Genomic DNA, 16590 nt, shown 5'->3' with positions numbered 1-16590 from the left:
TTTTGTGTGCTACTGCCGTTGTGCTGCCTGTCTGCTTTGCTCTGCTGTGTCAGGTCTTCTATCTTTGCAATCTGCTACCCCCCCTACTTTCTTTGCATTCATATGCCTCTCCTATCCCGTTTTGCAGGTTTCTGCATACAGAGTTGTCAGCTGCCGCCGATTGACCTTTGTGGGTTGATTAGTGTTGATTGCTCATTAGTACTCCAATTACACTTCTTCCGCATTTCCTTATATTCTTCACATCACCTTCCTGTTTCCGATATTGTTTGTGGGGCGTGCGTCACATGACTAGGTTCCGGGAATGTTGTCATCCTCGTACACATGCACTTTTGCGCGCATTGTGTGCTCTCAGCTAAACTATTACCCCACACCCTGGTCCTGCAGCTTTGATTTGCGATGTACAGCCCAGGTTTGCTGTGCTCCAATATGCTTACTGCTACGGTGGCACACCCCTCTGCAGATGTCATGTATTCCCTCTGAGCCACTCCTCGGTGTATTACCGCTGCGCCGTTTGGTACAACCTTACTCCGGCGGGGCATTTGCGATTCAGTATTATCTGCCTCATTTGCATGGCATTGACTAATTCATAGTTACCACGCCGAAGACTGCAGCGAGTCCTTGGCAACCCTTGCACCGTGATTGTGGCGTTCCATGCATACCATGGTGTATTATGCTGTGAACCTGATGTCTATTACGATGCTGTTTTATAACATTGTTATATTATTTCATTATGTTGCACCTTCCACACACATGTCCTGCGGCTCTGATGTCAGTTACTGTGGACATGCCATTTAAGTTGTTATTTACGTGTTGTGCATGTTTTCTTTTGCCATTGTCTGTGTATTTCACCATTGGCATATGTTAACAGTGTGATACCTGGGTCTGACACTCTTCCATTACTCCGATGTTATGTTTGTGGAAATGTAAACCATTTTTTTTTTTGTTTACATTGCCGTGGGCTTATGCTATGCCTGCACCACTTCATGAATCGCTATATGCCTTCATTTGCATGGTGACACACCGCACATAGGGTGTTTAGCATACCTACGCTGGGGGCTGCGCAGATCTGGCGTACGCCGGTAGTGCACGTGGAATTGTATCGTACCTGAATCGCTCAGTGGCCATATTTGGCGTTATAACGCCTACGCTATGCGTGCGCCTGGCGCAAGGTTCATGAATCCCAGGGAAAATTATAAAATTTCCAGTATCAAAGATGCATATGGTCTCTGACTTAAGCAACAGGCTATCACTGACAAAGCTGCTAAATGAGGGATAGAAGTATATAAACTATGTCTAAACTCACCAAAAAGTATTTCCCTTTCCGTTCACCATAGTTAAAATTTTCCAGTACTTCATCTATATTTTCAACTAAAAAAGGAGATCCTTGAACATAGTTTTAATACAGTATACAACAAAATCCCTATAATGTGTTGAAACCTTCCAACTCCTGAAGTAATAAAACAACCTGGTGGATTAAGTAGTGACTTGTGGATCTTAGGAATAAGATACAAAGTTGCATGTTGTGGTTGTTTAATAAATACACTAGTTATATCTTTCTCAGTGAAAAATCCCAGCTTACCTATGATCAATAAAGCTAACAGCTCATTATTAAAATTTGCAGCTGTTATTGGGTATCTACCTGATAATCTTTCCCACAATTTAAAACTGATTTCCACATACTATTTTACGGAAACCTAACCATAACTGCCTAATTTCCCCCTTTATAAGTTTAGCATACCACAAGCTTATGTTTCATTAAAAAATCCAGTGCTTACCATACACCTTCAGATAGATTATATTGGTATTGCTTATTATGACATGAAAATTGCTTAAATAACTTCTTTTACAAACTGCTTCAAACATCATAATTGTGTTATTGGTAGTAGATGGTAAAAACTGACTTCAAAATTTTAAACCATATAAAGCAATTCATTTGTATCCTGTGCCAGCAAATGATTCATGAATAGTCAACTCATTCATACTATCACAAAAATCATCATGATAAAAATCAAATCGACAAATCTAACAAGCTATCACTAGACATTTCAGCTGCTGTCACAAAAGTGTCCATGGATGAAGAGTCCATTGGTTCGTCAGCATGATGCTCAGTAGACTGTTCTTTAAAAGTCTTTTAGACAGATCTTTCTACTTAATCTGAACAGTTCTATCTGAACATTGTCCCATTTTGTAAAATATGTTGGAACAAATGACAGACCTTTAAACAGAACTAAAACAATGTCCTTACTCACTGCAAAATGAGATAATTTCAATACTTGTAATATAAAGCTAGTATCTCTTTCAAATTTCTCTTCTAGGACATTGACCTCAAAATCCTCCTTTGGTAACTGCAGAACTCTGTTTTGCTTGTCTCTCTTCATACAATGACATTACCAGTCTTAATTCCAGTAGTTCTTCAAAAGACACTGATTGATTATATTTTGTGCCAACACTCAAATGCCTGGAACCCACCTGAGCATCTTGTTCAGATAATCATGACATCACGTCACCATACCTCATGATGACAACACAAAAAATCTGGACAAAACCTAAAATACTAGGGGACAAAGTTCTAAAGACACGGATAGATTTAAAATATTTATTTTATAAACTTAAAAAAGTTACTAGAATGACAGGACTTGTATTGGCATACATTTTCTGAAGGTTATAAAGTCTGAAGCTCAAATGTATGCCATTATTTAGTAATTTAAATACTCAGTGATTTGCCAGAAAAAAACAAACATTTTATGAAAAACAGATCACGAATTTGAGACAAAAATCTGGGCATTCTACAAAAATCTAGACAGTTGAGAGTTATGCATGTCACCAATGAGATGTATGTGCATTATGTAGTGGCCACAAAGATATTCTGTTATTCACAAAAATCATCTTATGCAGTGGCCACAAATATATTCTGTTATTCACAAAAATCATCTTATGCAGTGGCCACAAAGATATTTTGTTATTCACAAAAATCATCTTTTGCAGTGGCCACAAAGATATTTTGTTATTCACAAAAATCATCTTATGCAGTGGCCACAAAGATATTCTGTTATTCACAAAAATCATCTTATGCAGTGGCCACAAAGATATTCTGTTATTCACAAAGATCATCTTGATCTCTAAATATTTTTTCTCTTGCTAGTGACCTCTTTTTCACATTTGCTACATGAAAACAGTAAATTATTAAAAATGATTTAAAAAAAAATCAGGTTGAAGGTCTCTCAAGTTCATTTTATAAACGTATAACCTCATCTACAATTCTATCCTGTTTTTATTATTAAAACATAGTCAATATTTTAAACCATTTTCAAATACAGGTTAATCATGGATTTTTGTCATTGTTCCCAAAAGTTAGCATCTTCATTACTAAATGGATAGGCAGGATGCTTATCTGTTCTTAAACTGTGGGCTACTAACTGCATATCTAAATACTGAAGCAACATGTACTTACCAAAATAAAAATTAAGTTCCTTCTGTCATAAAAAAGCAGCTTGTTTAATTTATACTGTATCTCCAAGTTGTCACTACCCTCCATGGGTTCAAGTAAAGGATTATTGGATAACATGTTTTTTGTCGATCAGTATATGATCTATTAAACACCAAATCAACAATGGCATTCTGTGCCACATGCACACCAGGACCAGAAATCCCCACCACCATGATTTAAAATGTTTAACACACTCAAATTAAAAAATATGAACAAAAACACTGATGAGAACACTTGAATTGATACATAATATCCTAGTGCACTGGCTGTCCACCTTCTAAGCAGTAAAACCAGAACACCAGAATACCACTGTTTAAATCATACCTCTCAACCTGTCAGTTCAAGAAATCTGGACAAAGCCAGAAATAATGGTGAGACAGAGGCCCAAACATTGTGCCAGATTTTAGATAGTGATCATATAAATTTAGAAAGTTGTTGGAACAACAGTTTTTTGCATTATTATGCGTTTTCTGATGGATATGAAGTCTGAAACTCAAATGTCTATAATTATTTATTATTATTTAGTGACACCAATCCTGAAAGATTTACCAGACAACCACAACTTGTATGAGTAATGGACCAAAAATATGAGGCAAAAATCAACATTCTGCAAAAATCAGGATGGTTGAGAGGTATGGTTTAAATACATCTTCATACAATAATTGATCAGTTACATAATTAACATTTAAAAAAACAACATTTAAAGAAACCTTAATGGGAGCAAAAAACATTGGGCAGGATTCACGAAGGCTTGCACGGAGTCTAAGAGTAGTGTAAGACTCCATGCAGCCTTCGCGATCCAGGAACAGCCCAAAGTGCGTGTAAGAGACCAGCTAAAATGTCTCTTACAAGGAGTGGGCATGGATAAGCTAATCACCTCACTTGCAGCCAAATAGCATGCAAATGAGGTTGATTAGCAATCCAGGAAGCCCAAAACAGCCCGTGTAAGAGCCGTTTTAGCTGCAGAAATTTACTCAGTTGACAACTGAGTAAGTTTCTGCAAAAACCACAATGGAGCCATGTCAGCTCCAAATAAAGGGTGCATATGTGTCAGGCAGCATGCCAATGGCCAAATATGTGGCCATTGGCAAGGTAACCTGATGCAAAAGTAATAAAAATATAATTTTTTTTTCTGCGATCGCCGATGTTTAAACCCAGCGCAGCCCCGCGCAAACGGGCTGCGCTGTATAAAACATAAAAATGAAGGTTATAAACCCACAAATGTGGGTTTTATGCAATACATGGATTTACAATGCAGGGACCAGCAGACCAAAAACAACATGGCCACCGTTTAGTGGTTGCTAAGGGGGGAAGCTGAGTCTAAGAGATGTAACTAAGCATTAGTAGGCAATCTGATGCAAATGACTGTTAGGATACTGAATTCTACTGTCACATAGCAAATGAGCACATTCTGAGTAGTGTAAGAGTTACAGAAGGGGAGGAACAGAGTAGGAGATAGGTGACATCACAGGGGCAATGGCAGAAAGAAATGCAGTTCATTGGAGGTGAAAGTTACATGACAGATGTCAGACACATATCATGGAAAGAGGAGTGCCAAAACATAAGCATGGGAAAGTCAAGAAATGGAAGGTGTACACTGTTGCCTACACCAAAGTTTTTTGCTGGGCGTGCATGCACACGTGTGCACGCCATGAAGCGCGAGTAAGACAGTGTGCGCGCGTGTAAGGCAGACTGAGCATGTGGGAGCGTGTTGGGAGACACTGTTTGCATGGGTATGCACGCGTTTTAACCCAAATAAGCAGATTCTGAACCGTGTAAGCATGTGTGCGCGCGTGTAAGCCACTGTGAGCGTGTTTCTGCTGGTATACATGCTGCTCCTCCCTGAGGAAACAGAAAGGAAAAAGGAAGCAACAGAATTAGTAGGAAGCTAGCAGGGAATACTGCTGGAGCTAGCAGGTGAAAACAATTAGAAGCAGGCAATTACACAAGCAGAATAGTAGCTCAGCCCAACACTTAAAAATCTGCAAACAGCAAGATGTTTCTCTCAAGAGACACTCCAAGACAGGAGTAAGCTATTAGAAGAGAAAACAGAAAAACCTGAACTCAAGAGCAGAAATGTTAGGGGCTGCCATAGCTGTCATAATGAGACATAGGCGACTTGCTGAGGGTGGTGACAATGCAGATGGTGCCAGACAACCCACAGTGAGGAGACGGAGAAGAGTGTACAGGCCCAGGGTCACCTACCATGGGTTACATGAGCTGGAGATAGTAGAGAGCTATAGAGTGGACAGAGACCTCCTGCAGCAAATAGTGGAGCTATGCAGGCCACACCTCACACACAGAACCAACAGAGGGGAACCCATCCCAGTGGAAACCAAGGTATGTGTTGGCCTAAGAATACTAGCAACAGGTACCTTCCAGAGACCAACTGGTGATATGATGGGGATATCACAGGCATCAGCCTCCAGGGTACTGCACCAGTTCCTGGATGCCATGTCAGCACATGTCGGTGATTATGTATATTTCCCCAATGCCCGTGAGGTATTGGCCAGCAATATGCGTCTCTTCCAGCAAATAGCGGAATACCCTGAGGTAGTGGGTGCAATAGACTGCACGCACATATGCATCAAAGCACCAGCCGGTGAGTGGGGTAGTGCCTACATTAACTGCAAGGGCTTCCCCTCCATCAACTGCCAGGTCGTCTGTGATGCCCAGGGCATAATAATGAATGTGTGTGCTGGCTGCCCTGGGAGCTACCATGATTCCCACATCTGGCATTTGACGCAGCTGTACCAGACATTTGCCAATGGGGACATCCCACATGGACACCCAGTGGGGGATGCAGGTTATGCACTGGAGCCGTGGCTGATGACACCCATCAGAAACGCACACACACCTGAACAGGAACGCCATAATGAGGCACACGCACAAACACGTAATGTAATAGAGCGTGTGTTTGGGCTGCTCAAGTCATGGTTCCGGTGTCTGGACACATCTGGTGGAGCCTTGCAGTACACACCAACTACATATACCCAAATTGTCATGGTATGTGCTATGCTACATAATATGATCTTGCAAAAACAGCTGCAGCAGGACCAGCATAGGGCTGGGCCAAACAGCCTCCCACCATTGCCAAGGCCATCACATGAAGAGCGTGACTCGGAGGAGGAACAACCTGAGCCTGCCCCAGTAGGCAGAAGGAGGCGTGCCCAGTATGCTCTGGCCTTGGCAAAGAGGCAAAGCATAGCACATACACTGGCTCAGTAGGAACCCTGGGAATGATACCCCCTCTGACTCACTCAAATAATAACAGGGATGCCTAAAATGACATGACCTGCTCACAAACATGTACAGGGAGTGTAATATGTGCATCCAACAGAGGCAGCCCTGCAGCACCACCTGAGGCATGAATGCCATGTGTTAAGTAATGTAACACCATGTACTATATGCACACCTGAGGACCCTGACTAACATCCTACCCTCACCAAGCATCATGCCACAATATGACAATGAGATGATCAAGTGCAATAATTGGCTGAAGTATCGCAGTTAGTCAAAGGGGATCGAATGTGTGCCAGCCTGGGATGACATGCTGAGTATGACATGATGCTCTGCCTGCTAGGACTGGCATACACCTATCAGTGCAGGCCGTATGGATACTGGCAAAGGCTGTTGTTACCCACAGCATGCCCTGAATAGGTAAGGCTCAAAACACAAACCTACCTCCATAGGTATCAGAAGGGATAAGAACCTAGATGTAATGCTACCCAATGCCAGAAGTTGAAACAGCAAGATGCATGCAGTCTAAACTCACCCAGTATGGAGAATATTGATATCTGTGCTGTAACAGAAAACTGGGTCAAGGCTCACAACAGCACACTAACACTACCAGGTTACACCTCATACTGTGCTGTACAGCCTCAAGACATGGAACAAGCTAAAAAACGAGGGTGACTAGCAATAATTGTCAAGGATAACCACACCCCCATGTTGGTACCACAACAAGAAGCAGCATGGACTAGCCATGGTTAAGTAACAGTGGCTAAAACTGCCCCCCAGTTTATAGCCTGCTACAGGCCAGGTGCAGTTCCTGGTGTTGGGACGGTAGTCTGTAGCAGGCTACAGTCTGTAGCAGTCTGTAGCCTGCTACAGACTACCGTCCCAACACCAGGAACTGCACCTGGCCTATGCTGGAATACATGAATATATCAAGTCCTCCAAACCACATTATATTGGGTGACTGAAAATACCCAGACATAGACTGGGAGCATTATACTAGCCCCAACACTGTAGGACAAAAGTTCATAGAATCCATAAACCAAAATGCCCAGGAACAAAGTACCACTCCCACAAGAGGGGTAAGCATACTGGATGTGATAATCAGCAACATGGGTACTGGATGGCAAGACGAGAAGTGTATTGCTCACTGGTAAATCCAGACCATAGAGTAATCACACTGGATATACAAATCCTGACCACAGTCCCTGGCCAGAAAACCACAGTGAAAAACATGTGTAAAGCAATATTTGCACTCCTACAAACTGATGTGGAATCCATTAAAGGTCCTGTGCAAGTGCAAAATATGGGCCACACCTCAGAACCTGTAATACAGCCATTCCATGAACACTGCCAAGAATGCTTGGATTATGCAATCCTAAATTTAAACAAGACACAATGCCATACACGCAGGCATCTGGCATGGTGGACACCAGCCATAAGCAAACCATGCAAGAGAATGAGGAAGCTACTACATGATAGAGCAAACATAAAAAATGAAGTAATCACTGATCAGTAGTATGGCAATAAAATATGTCCACACATACAATCCACTAAGGCCAGCCACAACAAGTTGAATCTGTGAATCTTGAGGCAATGTTACACCTGCTCCAAGTACACAGACAACCCCCAACTCCCCCCAAGAAATACAAATATATGTGAGAGATGCAACCATCTATCCAAACTGGAGGCTGAGCTCTCTCAACTCAGTACTCCCAAAACTAGTCAGGAGGAGAAGGTAACCACACACACCACAAACCCAGTCCCACATAGACCTATCACAACTGCATACCAAAGACATAAACACAGAAAAACATTCCCGGAGGCTCTAATTACAAACACACCACACCAACAGAGGCCTCCAAAGCAGACACCCAATCAAACAACCTCCAAACATAGCACATGCAACACATAGTACACAAAGCTGTTGTGCCAAACAGTCACAGGCCAGAAGGACAAACAACATGCCTGATACAGTTGTAATAGGTGACTCCATAGCGAGACACACTGCTGTCCCACACACCAGACTGAACAAGGGAAAGGGTACAGTAAGCTGCCTGTAGGCTGCCACTATATGCCACATAACACAAGTATGCAGGTCACCCCAAAGCAAGTAGAAATATGATGCAGTCATAGTCCATGCTGGTGTGAATGACCTGAGATGTACCTCCCCGGACTACATGAAAAGAGACATAGATGAGCTCTCTGATTATGTAGTCCAGGCCAGTATGACACTGACCATTTGCAACATCCTACCCTCACCAAGAATGATGCCACAGTACAAACATGGAATGATCAGTTATAACAAGTGGCACAATTACTGGTGTCATTCCAAGGGGATCCAATGTCTGTCTGCTTGGGATGTCATGCTTGACAAGCCACGCAGCTGTTCCAGGTATGGCTTGCACCTGTTACTCCTGGGCTTCTGGATATTGGATAAGGCTTTTGCCACCTCCATAGAGCCTTTCGTAGGTAAGGCTGAAGAGACTAACCCACCACCCTACAAAACATAAGTGGAAAGAAACATAAGGGTAATGCTGACCAATGCCAGATGTGTAAACCCCAATATGCATGCTCCCGAGGCCATCCCCAGTATGGAGAACATCGATGTCTGTGCAGTGACAGAATCCTGCTGCAAGCCTCCTGACAGCACACCAACACTACCAGGTTATACCACATATCATGCGTCAGGGCCCCAAAACCTGGAACAAAACATAAAAGGAGGGTGAGTATCCATATTCAGCACAGACACCCATACATCCAGGTAACTGACAAAGCACAAGGCATTGGAGTCCACCCATGTGCAACTAACCATAGGCAAGACTGCTGTACAGTCTGTAGCATGCTACAGACCACACCCTCACACAAAGGAACCCCACCCAGCCATCCTGAAGACACTGGACAGTATGAATGTCTCACCAAATACCAAACAAGGTACTCACAAATTACCACATAGGTGGTAAACCATTATGTATGGAAGGAGTAATCAGGGACCTAGGGACACAAGTGGACAGTAACCTGTTATGTGACACTCACATTGCCAATGTGGCTAGGAAGACTGTCTGCATTGGAGACCGTATCATGAAAGGATTCACATCTACGTCAGCAGAGGTCATTGTGCCCCTATACTGTTCTCTTATCACACCCATAATCTAGTACAATGCCTCATATGGGATGTACTTTACCTGACACCTGCAGCAGTTAGAAAGACCTCAAAGGTACCTCACCAAGAAGATAAAGGGTCTCAAGCATATGTCATATGCTGCCTGGCTGTAGACACCCCAGCTGAATGCAGTCACATACTGCCTACACAGATGCATTGCATGCCTGTTGTACAAGGCCATGTCCAACACAGGAGTAATGGACATGCTCCACCCCAGAAAACTCAAAGCCATCGGAGCTGTGAGAGTGAGAGATGTCAACCTCAACACATAATGAAATAGGATGTGCTGGAGGGACAGATACATAACCCAGAGGCTCCCCACACCCTGGAACAGAATCCCACTCCATGTTAGGCAGAGCCCTCACTGACACTCTTCAACAGGAATCTTGCCAAGTGGATGGATGATCGTAGAGTTACACTGGGGTCTTCACTGTGTCACGTCCAGACAGAGGCACAGCAAAGCAAATCATAAATGGCCATAATATTCACATAGCAAGGGGTGGCGAAAGCCATACACACTCTGGCTAGGCTAACAAATGCCCTAGGGTGGATAGCCTAGTATGAACCTATGAACCTATGAAGATACAAATTGTACAGGACACTAAGGATAATCCCAAGGCTTCCACAACTGATGGTAGGAACCGTGTTGGGAATTCACAAATATGCTCTGAATCACACAAATATCACAAACAACATACCAAACACACACACATATTGCCAACATACATCCTGACAGGTGCAGTGCAACCCCCACCCCCAGAATGCAAAATATCTATCCCAGCAGACTGCTGGCCCCCTGACATTGCAGATACTGAGGTAACAGCCAGCATCTACAAAGCAAAACACACAGCAGCAATGGTATGAGATGGTGTCCTGGGCTGAGTCCAACATGGACTCCAAGACGAATGGAATGCCAAATCACACTACTGCTCAATGTCAGCCTTACCACAGGATATGTACCCAAAGAGCAGTGTACAACAACAGTGGTCCTTCTCAACAAAGGTGTTGCCTGAATGGATACTGAAAACTACCACCCCAGAATCCTGAGAAGCTCGGTCTGCACAGCTATGGAAAGGATCAGCATGTACCGCAGACATAAAGATATTTGGGACCTACTGACACCGGACCCTACCCAGTGTGGCTTTCTTAAGTGCAGATCCTGCCCCTAAACATGTTTGACTCATTTGAAACAGTCATTAAGGTCATTTATGAGGGCAATGTAGTCCACACAGTGTAGCTGGACCTTGCAAAGGTGTCCATACAATACCCTACGTGTTCATTATAGATATGCTCACCAGCTTAAATATAAACCCCTATGTCAGCAGAGGGGTTGCAAACCAGACCAAGGACAGAACAGACATGGTCAGATATGCTGCAGCCATGTCAGACTACAGACCAGATATAACTGGCATCCCACAAGGCTTGGTCCAGGGATCTCCCTCGTCTGGTATATATGTCCCATAGGTACAGGCCAACATGGAAGGACTGTGTCTGAACATGTTTGCAGAGGACTACAAACTGCTCACCATATATGACCCTCCAGCTGACACAAGCATCCCACAAAAGGGCCACATAGAAACAGACAACTGGTGCCATAGCCATGTCAGCAAGCTAATTGCAGAAAAGTGTATAGACAACCCCCATGGATATACAGTAAGTGACCACCAATTACCACATAGGTGTTAACCCATTACGTACTTAACATGTAATGAGAGACCTGGGGACACAAGGTGATAGATACCCTGCATTGGACAAACATGTGGCTGTAGTGTTCACAGAAACATACCATATACCCACCTAATCATGTTGGTTGTCAGATCTAGATAAGTGGAAGTCATTGTGGCTCTGAAGTCATCCTTCATCAGCGTTACAATTGACTACAATAGCCCCTGTGGGATGTACCTCAGCAGACACCTCCATCAACTGTAAAGTCCCCAACAGTACCTCACCAGGAGTATCAAAGAGCTTGCACAGACGCCATGTGTTGCCTGATTAAACAAACTGCAGCTACACACACTGCCATACTGCCCACCTAGAGGCAAGCTGTGCCTAATGTATAAAGCCATGTCCAAGCTGGTATAAATAAACATGCTGCACCTTGTACAATCTGAATGGCAGTGAGCTATGCACATGAGAGACCTGAACCCCAGCACTGACTTACATAGGACAAGCTGTACTGCATGATCCATAACACAGAAGCCACCCCCACCCATGAGTAAACTCCCAGTACAGGCTATCCATAGAGTCACTCATCGATTCTCCTCAAGAGAAATCTTGATGAGTGGATGGGAGATGGTAGCTTTACCCTGGGTATCACTGTTATGTCACAGGTAGACAGAGGCACAGTATACTAACCATGACATATGTCATGGCAAACTCCACACAATGTGTGTCGAAGGACAAACACACTCTCCGACTAGCATTAGAAATGGCCTAGGGCACATCACTAGTGTTTGCAAATGTACACCTATGTTGTGGAATACACTACCAATGTTGGACAAGCCTGGTTTAAGTAGTTCATATCTGAACATAATGCAACATGGCCAGATGTGCACAACTGGCCCCTAACCAGGCTGTTGTGCTCACTATGGAAATGTAAAGCAGTGATAGGACTAAAGCCCAGGATACTGTCCACCACAGTCAAAGTACTGAACCAATACACTATACAGGACTACAGTGTTAGGTCAGTGTGAAAGGATGTTGACAACTGTATGCAAAGTATCCCATGCAAACCCTGCAGGCACAGTATAATCCCTGTTGTGTTCAGACACAAAGCAGTCGGACAGTAACTACACAACATGACACACAACACACAACCATAAACGGGAGATATTTGTTGAAGTTCACACTCATCCACAAATGTGGTGGGCTGCAGAGTTCAAGATATGGAAAGCTCACACCGGGCATGCTCACACACTTTGATAAATGAGACATATGTCAGACAACATGCCATGGGAAGGCTGAACTGGGCATGCTCACACACTTAGGCCAAATCTCAGTTTAGCAGTTGGCCACACATATCTGGTATTTGTACGTGTTATTCCAGGAACCAACCACATTACAGCAATCTGCCCAGTGCACAGAGTTAAATGACTACAGAGACATACATGATATAGTGGATCCCCTCCCATATGCAAACATCTTCCACAGATACACAAGTTGTTCATACAAACAGGGAATGCTATGGCAATAAAGACCTGCAAACAGTCTATCAGCAACAAATAATGTGCATTTGACAATTAAACATATGGGTGTAGAGGTCAGCACTAGGCTGTTTGCCCTAGGAAATGACAGCTAAGCCAGAGTGTGCTTGGCGTCTGCCTCCCCACAGGATGCACATTCCCCTTTCTAAACACTGATGATGTCAGCACCCTATAAGTACAGCAGGAGAAGAGACCCCCTCCCAGTAATGCAAATAGTGCACTCTGCTAATGCATCTGTCTCAAGTGTCATATCATAGTTAGGTAGGGGTTTGAATCCTGCAAATGCTCAGTGTGGGTGTGTGTGAGTGGGGTTTGTGTGTGAAAGCAGTGTCCCTTTTGGCAACTGGGAAAACACACGACAGGATGCACATTCCCCTTTCTAAACACTGATGATGTCAGCACCCTATAAGTACAGCAGGAGAAGGGAAACCTCCCAGTAATCTGAATAGCGTGCTCCGCTAATGTGTCCATCTTGAGTGTCATAACCTAGTTAGGTAGGGGTTTGAATCCTGCAAATGCTCAGTGTGAGTGGGTTTGGTGTGTTTGCAAGTCTGTGTGAAGGAAATGTCCCTTTTGGCAACTGGGAAAACACACTACAGGATACACATTCCCCTTTCTAAACACTGATGATGTCAGCACCCTATAAGTAAAGGAGGAGAAAGGAAACCTCCCAGTAATGCGAATAGCGCGCTCCGCTAATGCATCCGTTTCAAGTGTCATAACATAGTTAGAGAGGGGTTTGAATCCTGCAAGTGTGTGTATTTGGATGAGGGGGTTAGTGTGGGTGCAATTTTGTGTGAGGGAAATGTCCCTTTTGGCAACTAGGAGAACAGACTACAGGATGCACATCCCCCTTTCTAAACACTGATGATGTCAGCACCTTATAAGTACAGCAGGAGAAGACAAACCTCCTAGTAATGCGAATAGCACTCTCCGCTAATGCGTCCATCTCGAGTGTCATAACATAGTCCGGTAGGGGTTTGAGTCCTGCAAGTGTTTGTGTTTGGATGAGAGGGGTTACTGCATGTGCAATTTTGTGTGAGGGAAATGTCCCTTTTGGCAACTAGGAGAACAGACTACAGGATGCACATTCCCCTTTCTAAACACTGATGATGTCAGCACCCTACAAGTACAGCAGGAGAAGGTATGTGGCATGGACAATGACTGAGTCATATGTGTCCATGCCTCTGACTGACCTGTATGCTTGTGTCATGTGGTGGACCATAGTGCCCCACGGGCATATCACTGTGACCTTCACCTTGTCCAGCCTGGTGAGCGTAACCACACTGTACCTGACAATAAAGGTAGCTAACAAAAGTGTGGCAGGTGTGTTGTCTAGCTGTACAGGCTGTGACTGTTTGTCACACAGGATTTGTGTGCTATGTGTTATGCGTGATGTGTTCAGGCATAACGTATGCCTGTGTGCCAGCTGCAGAGGTGTGTGCCGCTCATGCAGGATGCTATTCTAAGGCTCCACAAATGGCCCAGTGAGTTCACGTGCTTGTATTGCTGTCAGTGTAGGTCTACATCAGACTGGTATTGTACTCACTGTAGTATTGCATGCCACCTGACAGGTTATGCCAGTACTGGGTTCAGAGTGCTTAGTCCCCAGTTTGGCTATGTGGTTCCATCTCATACATGTGTTGTACGTCCATGTGGAGGGAGAGGGTTGACTGTGTACATGTGGCAGCTGTGACATTGCCACATGACCCACATATTCCACAACTGTACCATAGAGGTGACTGACAACTGACCTTTGCACATACTACCATAGTATTGTGATTGTCATGGTGATTAACAGCACATAGGGCCAATGGGGAACAAGGTACATAGGTTCATAGGTTCATAGGTTCATACTAGGCTATCTGCCCTAGGGCATTTAAGAACCTAGCCAGAATGTGTTTGGCTGTCGCCATCCATTGTAAATATATCTTGCCATGCCCTTTTCCGAGGTTAGTATACTGTGCCTCTGCCTAACAGTGACACAGAAGTGATACCCGGGGTAAACCTACAATGTCCCATCCACTCATCAAGATCCGCCTTGAAGAGAGTCAATGAGGGACTCTGCCTAACCTGGACTGGGATTTTATTCCAGAGTGAAGTGAGCCTCTGGGTTATGAATCTGTCCCTCCAGCATGTCCTATTTATTTCAGTGCTGAGGTTCAGGTCTCTCAAGCGTGTAGCCCGATGGGATTTGGATATTCTCAGGTGCAGCATGCCCATTAATTCCGAGTTTGACATGGCGTTATACATTAGGCACAGAACGCCTCTGAACAGGTGGTATGCCACTGAGTAGAGCTGGGGTTTCTTTAACCGGTCAGCATATGGCATCTGTTTGATCCCTTTGATCCTCTTGGTGAGGTACTTTTGGGGTCTTTCCAGTTGCTGCAGGTGTCTGGTAAGGTACATCCCAACAGGGGGATTGCACTCAATTATGGGCCTGATGAGGGATGAGTAAAGAGGCACGATGCCCTCCCCTGATGTAGATGTGAATCCTTTCATGATGGGGTGGGCTATATAAAATGTCTTTCTAACCACTTTGGCCATGTGGTTGTCAAATGAGAGATTGCTATCAACTTGGGTCCCCAGGTCCCTAATTACTTCTTCTGTACGTAATTGAGTACCACCTATGTGGTACTTTGTGGGCACTTTGTTTTTGCCAAAGGGGATGACCATACACTTGTTTGCATTCAGCTGGAGGCCATGGCTCTGGCACAAGTAGTCTGTTTCTATGAGGCCCTTTTGGAAGATGCTTGTGTCAGCTGGAGACTCGATTATGGTGGCCAGTTTGCAGTCATCTGCATATTTGGTCAGCCACAGTCCTTCCATGTTGGCCTGTACCTCCGATAAATATATATACCAAACAAGAGAGGTCCCAGGACTGAGCCTTGTGGGACACCACTTGTAACTGGTTTGGAGTCTGGCATGACTCCAGCAATTCTAACCATGTGGGTTCTATCCTTGAGCCAGTGTGCAATCCATCTAGTGACATAGGGGCTTATATTTAAGCTGGTGAGCTTCTCTAGAATGCCCGAGTGGGGTATTGTATAGAAGGCTTTTGCGAGGTCCAGGTAGGCTGTGTGGACCACCCTCCCCTCGTCAATGGCCTTGGTGACTGTTTCAAAGAAATCAACCAGGTTTGAGAGGCAGGATCTGCCATTAACAAAACCAAACTGGGAATGAACCAGTGTCTGTAGGTCCCCAATATCTATATTTATGTGGTCCATGATAATCCTTTCCATAGCTCTGCAGACCGAGCTAGTGTGGCTTATGTGGTGATAGTGTCCAGGATCCGTTGAGGCACCACCTTTCTGTAGAGGGACCACTGTTGCTGTACGCCACTCTTTGGACACATATCCTGTAGTAAGGCTGGGATTGTACAGTAGTTTTATGTTTGGTTGTAGCACGTCTTGGAGTTCATGTAGGACACAGCTCAGGACACTGTCTGGTCCCATTGATGCAGTGTGTATTGCTTTGGAGAGGGCGGCTCTTACCTGAGC

This window comes from Protopterus annectens, chromosome 8.part0, assembly GCF_019279795.1.
Source record: "Protopterus annectens isolate FY-2018-M chromosome 8.part0, PAN1.0, whole genome shotgun sequence".
Classification (NCBI taxonomy): domain Eukaryota; kingdom Metazoa; phylum Chordata; order Ceratodontiformes; family Protopteridae; genus Protopterus; species Protopterus annectens.
This window is presented reverse-complemented; position numbering follows the sequence as displayed.